Below are 9,321 nucleotides of genomic sequence, written 5' to 3'. Positions count from 1 at the left end.
TGATAATCGCAAGCATTTGGCACAATGTTTGGATAAAGATGAAGTGCTGAAATGCAGTCCAAAACTGAATATTCATGAAAAAAAGGTAATGGTGTCTGGTGGTCCAGCACTGGTATTATCCACTACAGCTTCTTGAAACCTGGTCAATTGATTACAGACGATGTTTTCTGCAGCCAGTTGGATGAAATGATGAGGATGCTTGTGGTTAAGCAGTTGAGATTGGTGGAGATTTGTTAATAGAGACAGGCCAATCCTCTTGCAAGACCACATGTCTCAAAATACAATGCTGCTCAAACTACAGAAGCTAGACTTGGAAACTCTGTGTCATTCACTGTATTCACCAGACCTTGCACCAGCTTATTACCACTTCTTCCATGCTCTGGACCTCTTCTTGCAAGAAAAGATATCCCATTCTTGACAAGCTGTGGAAAATGCCGTTGCGATTTCATGGCCAGTAGCTCTTCAGGCTTCTTCACCTAGCTTAAACAAGCTACCGTTAAGATGGCAACACTGTGTTGACAATTTAGGTGCATACTTTGATTAATTGTACTGCTTCTTGTTTGAGATATAACAAACTAAACTTTTGATTCAAAATGGGACATTTCATATTCAGTGACCTAATACAAAGTCTATGAGAAGAGGTCAGTAGAGATCACCTAATCTTAAGTGGTGACATCATCCATTCAAGTCTTTGGCACAATCCTTCGCCAGTAAGAGCACAGCATGCCTAGATATGCCACTGGTGATCTTTGATAGAAGTTAGCTTCAAAAACTGGGAGATTTCTGCTACAGTCAGGCATTCTTTAACATCTTGTTTATTAGCAAAAATCAGCAATCCAGCTTTCCTTAGGTCCTCATGTGCTAACATTTTATACAACTCTTCTCTAGTTACAGAAATCCTCTCTCTGTACTGTCGACAACTATTATGAACTGCGTGTTAGTATGTTAAGTGTTCCAGGAGGAACGAAGAGATTCTTGGCCACAAATATCCCACATTAGGAAATGTGTATTATTAATCACTATGTCATCTACATTACTTCCTATTGTAGGGGATGTATATACAACTTCATTCATAGAAAATTGGTAAAGTAGTCTTCCCTGCATCATCCAGCCCAACAATGACAACTTTGTGCTCCTGGTGATTGAACAGTCTCCATATCCTGGTGAAGAGAATTCCCACTCTCGGGCAGGGGACCCCCGCACCCCCTTCAGCAACCAGAGTGCTTGGCCTCTCCTGGCTCAGGCTGAGGGGGAGGAGAGAGCCACCGGAGCCTTGGCCTCTGCTGCCACTCCTGCACGGGCTGCCACCCTCTTCCAGGGAACTGGAGGGAGGCTGAAGCCAGGTCAGGGCCCTCTGCCACCACGCTCTCACCTGGCTCGCGGACATCGCCGCTGCATTGTCCTCCCCCAGCTCCTCTCGGGCCACTGTGGTGGTGACAACCACGTGGGTGGGGGAGGCCCTCCTTGCCCCTTTCAAAACCAAGTGCCCACAGGGAGGTGGAACGAGCACTGTGCTGGCCAGGATACCTCGCTTCCAGCATGAATGATGCCCCAAGCTGTTGCATGGGCACTGGCGGGTGATTTCATATCTCTTGGCCTCAGTCTGCTCATTGGTTAATGGAAAGTAATAATGGTTGCTCCATCTCACAGTAATGATGTGAGAGTTCAGTGAGAGGTGTAAATGACTTGAAAAGGATAAAATGCTGTAACAATGTAAGATTATTGAGCTCAGCTGCCTCCTCCCTACTTGCTATGCATATGTTAATCAGTTTCATTATGCTTCTGGCTGACAAATGTTGGCTCAGGTGTGAGGGATCTGGTTGCAATATCAGATTGAGAAAGTCCAATTGGGTTGGTCTGGGTGACCAGATAGACGTCCTCTCCCTTCGTCATGGCCCTTTTGGTTGAAAAGAATGAACTTTCCAGAAAGAGGCAGTGTGGACTTCATCCTGGGCCATGTAAGTGCTACTACAACAGCAAATTGAGTCCATCTGCAGGAGAACATGGCCCCTTGGGAGATAACATTTTCTTGATGAAAATCAATCTATAATATACACTATTTACCATGTGCAATGTACTTAGCAGAGGTGAAAGAGAAGTCATGGTTCTTATCCACAAGCATGGTCACACTTCGCTGCAGAGAGGGACATGGTATAGATATGTAAAGACACTGTGTTAGGGTGGTTTCCGATATGAATGGGAATTCCGACTCCTTACTAAGTAAGGGGCAGGGCCTGGGGATAGGCAGGCTTTAGGATAAGCCAACGTTGCAGTCTTCTAACCTGCATTGGCATTTCCTTATATATTAAACAAAGCCATCTGTTGGTAATCGAAACTCTGTACTTAGCAGTTCTCATGCTTTTTGGTCTTAGTCACCTTTACACTATTAAATACTACTGAGGATCCTAAATACCTTTTATTTATTTTATCTATCAATATTTATCATATTAGCTATTAAGATGGACATTTAATATTTGCTTAAGAGTAACAACAATAAACCTGTCTGTAACATCAATAACAGATGTTTTATGAAAAATAACTATATTATTCAAAACAAAATTTTAGTGAGAAAGACATTGTTTTACATTTTTACAAATCCCTATAATGTCCGGCTTAAAGGAAGACAACTAGATTTTTATATCTGCTTTTGCATGCAATCTGTTGTGCTGATTGAAACATATGAAGAAAATCTGGACTCAACCAGATAATTAGTTGGAAAAGGGAGAAGTATTTCATTAGTCTTTTCAAATAACTGAGAATATTCTTCTTTGATACTAAACTACAACTCAACAAGAGGTAATTTCTTTTTATTTTATTTTATTTTTTTAAAACGGAGTCTTACTCTGTTGCCCTGAGTGCAGTGGCATCAGCTCAGCTTGCAGCAACCTCAAACTCCTGGGCTAAAGCGATCCTCCTGCCTCAGCCTTCTGAGTAGCTGGGACTACAGGTGCATGCAACAAAGCCCAGCTGATTTTTCTGTTTTTAGTAGAGATGGGGGTCTCATTCTTGCTCAGGCTGGTCTCGAACTCCTGACCTCAAGGGATCCTCCCCCGTCAGCCTCCCAGAGTGCTGGGATTACAGATGTGAGCCACCACATGGCCAAGAGATAATTTCTTAAATGTTACTTGCAATGTAGAATCTGAGAATGTAATCAATGAATTTTTTGTCTTCTGTGTATTAAAAATTCATTGGTCTATCTTGCACTTTTCATGGATCTTTTGTGTGTACATGGTTTTGTAGCTTCATGCATTGGTCATTTGGAAAATATGGGGTTGCTGAGTTATGCAGCTCTTCCAAATGTTAACGCATCTTGTTATAAGGCATCAAAAAATCATAATTGTTAATATCACCACCCATCTCATCAAAAAAGTCTTATTCAAGAGCTATCAAGGTCATGATGATGGACACAAGTTTTCCAAAATTCTAATTATTGTTTGAGAGTTCAAGTTTTTATCATTGCCAACAAATATTTTCAGTTTTTCTTGAAGTGACAGGCTCACTTGGTTTGATGTTGAGAAAATGTCCACCAACCAGTTTGTCTGTCAGTCATGCTTTCTCATGGTGCTCCATGAAAAAACCAACTAGTTCAGCTAGCAACTGGAACAATTATACAAGTGTTTTTCCTTGAGACAGCCTCAAGATAACAGAAGTGCTTTATATGCACTTCCTATTTTGACACAAAGCTTATCCAAAATATGTGTAAGGGTTGAGATGTAATAAAATTGCTATTTTTTTACTGACTCATCAAGGAGGTCTTAAGTGAAACTACATTTTCTTTTTGAGGGTGCACGGTGGTGAAGGATACAATGACCATTAGGACAGTTTGGTGCCACTTGGTTTGTGTTAACATATCAGCAGTTGTACCTATCAGTGCTTTTGCAAATGTCAGAAACAATGAGAAAAGCAAATGATGTCTTAGTATTATTATGAAAACAATTTAGATCTCATGGACCACCTGACAGGTCTCAGAGTCCCCCAAATGTCCATGGGGCACACTTTGAGAACCCCTGACTTAGAGTGTTTGACCTCCCTCAGGTGATATGCAGCAATCGTGTAATTATGGTCATCTCTCAGGCCTTTTGATGTTGACCACAGGGAAGCAACCTAGGCATCGAGATGGCAAGAAAAATCAGGATCCTTCAGTGCTTAAGGACACAAAGGCACAAGACACCAAACAGTCCTAAACAGAGCATAAAACAGACCTCGCAGAACATATGTCTATAGGGTAAAGGTGAGGGTTACTAGGGCCAGCTAATTTTTCTATCTCTTCTGATAATGTTCTACTTCTTCTTTTCTAAGTTGTGGGCAGTAATCGTTGTGTTGTGCATGTGGGAAAGGGATTGTTTTATCTTTCAATCTCCCTTTCCTTCACATAAGCCTCATCCAGAATAACCAATTTTTGAGCTGTGAGAGTTGTTTTCCGAAAACCATGACATAAAGAAACTCTCCAGACTTCTCCCTGTCTTCTCTTAAGTTACCCGCGGTTCCCAAAGGACCAGGCTTTCAAGGGGGATCCTGGTACTGGCAACAATAATTGGCAGTGTGTATCAGTCTGTTTAACTTCTTAAAGACTAATGTCAGCGTTTGGAGAAAGGAGCATCTCTGGGGGGTGAGGTAATACCTGGAGAAGGTGTTCTGGAGCTGAACATGAAGGAAGGCTGGATGAGGGGATAGTCTGACTGGGAGAATGGCTGGAGGGAAGTTCGCCACAGTTGGATAATCTACTGACTGCTTAGCAAATGCTTAACTGACAATAGGTTAACTACTATGTGCTCTTCCTAGGCCATGTCTTAGGGGCAGTGGAGTCATAGAAAAGGAAGAGAAAGGTGTCTGCCAAGCAGGAGGCACTTAGGTCCTTTCCCTCCTCGAAGGGCTTATGTACCAGCTCTGACACTTACCAGCTCTATGACCTTGGGTAACTTTCTCCACCATTTCATGCCACAGTTTTCTTGTCTACAAAATGGGGATTGTGTTTACCTTACAGGGTTGTGAGGATTAAATGGGTAATGCAAATGTTTAGGAACAGTGCTGACACAGAGTAAGTGATCAGTAAAATATAAACATTGTTATTATTCTATCACTTCATTGAATTCTCTTATAACCCGAAGAGATAGAGGCGATTACTTCCATTAGGCATAATTTTCAGAAGGGTAAAATCATGAGTCTTATGCAAATATAAAATGAATACACATCAAAGATTTTTATTTACTTCATGAATGAATGAAAGAACCATTAAAATGTTAACAGAGGGCATTCGAGAAGTGAGGTAGTTTGTAGGCAATGTTGAGATGAGATTGCCGGGTAGGACACAAAATGGAGTAACGTTCAATAAGGCCATAAACCATAATCTTTGTGGTTTTGTATCTTCCACTGGATGGAAATTTGCATTTTTACTGGACAAAAATTTACAATTTAAACTCTGCCCCTACAGGGTTGAGAAGTTTGCCGATTATAGAACAGCAAACTCAGTACTATACTGAAGGAACTCCTGGTAATCCCTTCTGCTTATTTTGAAATTTTGGATAAATTTTCTGATAACTCCAATCTATGGATGGGGAAATGGAGTCTCAAAGAGGCTAAATAACTTGTACAAAGTTATATGGCTAGAGATGGCAGAGCTAGAATTCAAAAACCAAAAATCATTGTTTTTTTCACTAAATTAGTTACCTCCTCTCAAATAGAACTCGCTCTTTAAGGAGATGACCAGAGAGTAGAGACAAGGAACTCCCGGTCTTCTCTGAGGGAGGTAGTAGATAGCAGGGAAGAGTTAAAACAAAACAACAAAACTTTGGCATTTCTAAGACACAACAGGCTTGTCAGTCTGTCCACCATTAGCAAAATCATGCTTTCTGTTCCCTCCCCTGTTTTTTAAAATTTACCATGAATTTAAAGGCACTGAATGTAAAGGTCCAAGTATGTGTGAAATCATTCATAGGTTCCAATATTATTCCTGGATTGGAAGAAAATAAATTTGTTATTAATTTAATAACTCAATATAAACTTTTTCTGACAATGCTAGTACAATTACTTTCAAATGGGAGTGAAATTTTTTTTATCGCATTTAGAAAAAAAGATTTTCTAATATTTATAAGTACTCCTTTCCTGGGTTATTCTTAGCAAGAACAAAATTTAACTTCTTAACATAAGTTTGAAGTAGAGGCAGTTGGTTGCTTCATATTCCTTTTTAACTTTGTCAGAATTTGTCAAAACATGGTATAAAGTAAAAATGCATGGAGTAGGTGAACCAGAGTAGGTTTATTTATAAGAAGAAACTTGAGCCAAATGCAGCAGTAAACTAAAAAAATGGAACAAATCACATCAATTGGTTTTTAAAAATAAGGCAAAACAGGGAGGATTAAAAAAACTCCCCAAACTAATGAACCAGTTGAAACCAGATTTGAATAGTATTGGGATGGAAAACTTACTGTCTCAGTCATTGGCACCAGAAAATATCTTAGGGAGAGCATTGTTTTACTTTAGGAAAAGCTTTGTACTCCACGTAGGGGAGGAAGGCAGGGCCCTGGCAGTGTGGACTGAAGGAATATTATCATCATATGGCCCTGGAGGGAAGGAAAAAGAACTTTCTCTTTACCCTCTGAGTTCTTAGCTGGGACAGACCCCTGTGGCAAAATACAGATTAACAAGAGAAGGACAAACAGAAGTTTATTAACACGTGTATTTCATCTGTACATACAGGATATCTGGAATGAGTAATTCTCAAAGAGGTGGCTTAGACCTCTAGCATCTTCAAGGAAGAACACTGCATTTTTAGAGAAGTGTCAAGACAAAGGAAAAGGTCTTTAGATTGTGGGGAGGGACACATGCAGGAGCGAGCCGGGTCTGTCATGCAGATTCCTCCGGGGCTGTATCCAGGCTGACAAGGGTCTAATGTTGTCATGAATGATAAACATTTTTCTTCCTGGTAGAGATGGGAGGAGGATGCTTTTCCTTTGTAAATTTATGTCCTGCTTTTAGGCAAATGGAAGAGAACAGAGCGTTTTTCTTGTATCTACTTCTTCTCAATTGCCCTGAGCTCGAAATAATCCTATGCCAGGATGGCATATTTTGGGATGGCACATTCTGGTCTCCTACAAGAGGTATCTGTGTGTTGGGGTAGAGGTCCAGGGCTGAGGCCGGACCGCGTTAGAGGAGGTTGGAGCCTGTGGAAAGGGGTGAGCCAAGAGGTGTCGCCATTGGAGGTGTGGGCAAGCCATCGCAGAACAGGGATCTGTAATATCCACTTAAAAATTGCTTATTGTTTGCTTTGCCACAATGCAAACCCATCTAACTCCTTAGGCTGCTGATGACTTGGGCAAGTAGCATTTTTGTTTTGTTTTGAGTGGTGGTGGCAAAGTTGCTGGAAGAATTTAAGGGAAAACAATTAATTTCCATGAGTCATTGCACAAGAACAGCTTGAGGGGGAGGCCCGTGAGAGGCAGAGTCTCCACAGAACAAGCCTTTAGGGCTGGTGGTGACCTTGACAACGCAGACCCCTGGAGAGCTGGACGTAGGGGAGAGGGGACCTGAATTAATGTTTTTAGATTACAAGGGACTGGGTAATGTCTCCTAGCATGTCAATTACATGATGAATAAAACAAAGCTAGGGCATTACAATATTCTCTGGACCAAACTCCCATTTCCCGATTTCTGTCACTTGCTGGCCCATCAGGAATTGGGTTGACCAAGCTTTTTTCAAGAAGCTTCAACCCTGATCTGAGTTGACTGTAATTAAGTATTGTTCATTATATTTGATCCTCTAGAAGATGGTAGCTCTGGACTAATGATGACAAATCTGTTATGGATCAGTGCTTCTCTTTTGTTATTAAGTAATTATAGAACAGCAGAGCACATATGGGGACTGTTGTAGATGCAAGAGAAGATGCCTCCTGCCCTGTGAGCCTGCAGACTCAGGGAGGCCGCCACCATAGCCAGAGGAGTCTGGGGCTGATAGGCAGCTCAGCAACCCACAAGGCTTCCATCCACAGCCACTGGAGGAGCATTGGGAGAAAACCCAGAGCCACGGTGGGGGTTAAATGTGCTGAAGATCTGTTCCTGCCTCAAGGAGCCTCCGATCTGGTTGAGAAGTGAGCTTTCTTTTCATTCAGATAACATTCTTTTCTAATTCTCAATGTAAATTGCTCTTTCACCCCTCATTATAGCAAATTATGGTTGCAGACCTATAATTAATTTACAGAAGCATGTTTCCTGCAATTATAAGAGCACATGCTCAGCAAAGGTCGGCAAAAACTGTGTATGTGCTGTGCTTGGAAGTGAGGTGTGTTTTGCAAGTAAGTTATCAATAAAGCACAAGAAGTGCATGATTTCCTCACAGTCTCCACTGTCCCAGCTTTTCTCAATGTCTTCATCCTCGAATGATCCTAAGGCATTCACAGCGGATGTTCCCATGCCCAGAGATGGAAGGAGAAAGGCAGACCCACTGCCACGCCACTGGCTCCTGCTTCTCATTTCCTTGGAACACTGAGCCGCTTTGTGAGACAGCTCTCCAGCTCCAGAATCACCCTCATGTTCCTGAAGTAATGCTGACCTGAGTACTTCCAAAACTTGTGTCCCAGGGATCTAGTGAACACCCCACTGACCTCCAAATTTCCCTTTTCTTAGCTTCTGATTCTTTCAAGCCTCGGCCTGGCATGCCTCCAGGCAGCAGAAACATCCCCTCTGCCTGTCTTTGCAGCAGCAGAGCTGCAAGAGGGCTCGGGGTCCTCTCTCTTCCCCTTCCTTTGAAGCAGGCCCAGCTGAGCTTTAATACTTTTAACCTGATCTTTCTTCACTATGCATCAGGCCAGCTCTGTCCATTGTCTCTTTCCTTTAGAAGCTCGCTCAAGTTTAACACATGCCATTTAGTTTGGTCCTGTGGGGTCCCCAGCGTGAGAGATATGTCAAGAGCCAATTAGTTCTCTACCATGTGACCCCCAATCCCACCACTGGCTGTATATCCCATGGAGGAAAAATTAGCACATGAAAAAGATACCTGCACTTCCATGTTTACTGCAGCACTATTCACAATAGCCAAGATTTGGAATCAACCTATGTGTCCATCAACAGATGAATGGATAAAAAAATTGTGGAACATATACACAATGGAATATTATATAGCCATAAAAAGAATGAAATCCTGCCATTTGCAACAACATGCATGGAACTGGAGAACATTATGTTAAGTGAAATAAGCCAAGCACAGAAAGATAAATCTTAAATGTTCTCACTCATATGTGGGACCTAATATTAAAAACAATTGATCTTATGGAAACAGTGAGTAGAATGATGGTTACCAGAGGCTGGGAAGGGTAGCAAGGTGGGGAT

At 41.7% G+C, this 9,321-nt stretch overlaps 1 pseudogene; it reads right to left on the bottom strand.

Annotated features, from left to right (window-relative positions):
- Nucleotides 1–652: 652 nt before the first annotated feature.
- Nucleotides 653–1,089, bottom strand: LOC105826579 (annotated as a pseudogene).
- Between the last annotated feature and the right edge of the window lie 8,232 nt (nt 1,090–9,321).

This window comes from Propithecus coquereli, unplaced genomic scaffold (assembly GCF_000956105.1).
Source record: "Propithecus coquereli isolate 6110/MARCELLA unplaced genomic scaffold, Pcoq_1.0 Scaffold9, whole genome shotgun sequence".
NCBI lineage: Eukaryota > Metazoa > Chordata > Mammalia > Primates > Indriidae > Propithecus > Propithecus coquereli.
The sequence above is the reverse complement of the archived record's forward strand: the minus strand, read 5'-3'. Positions and strand labels throughout refer to the sequence as shown.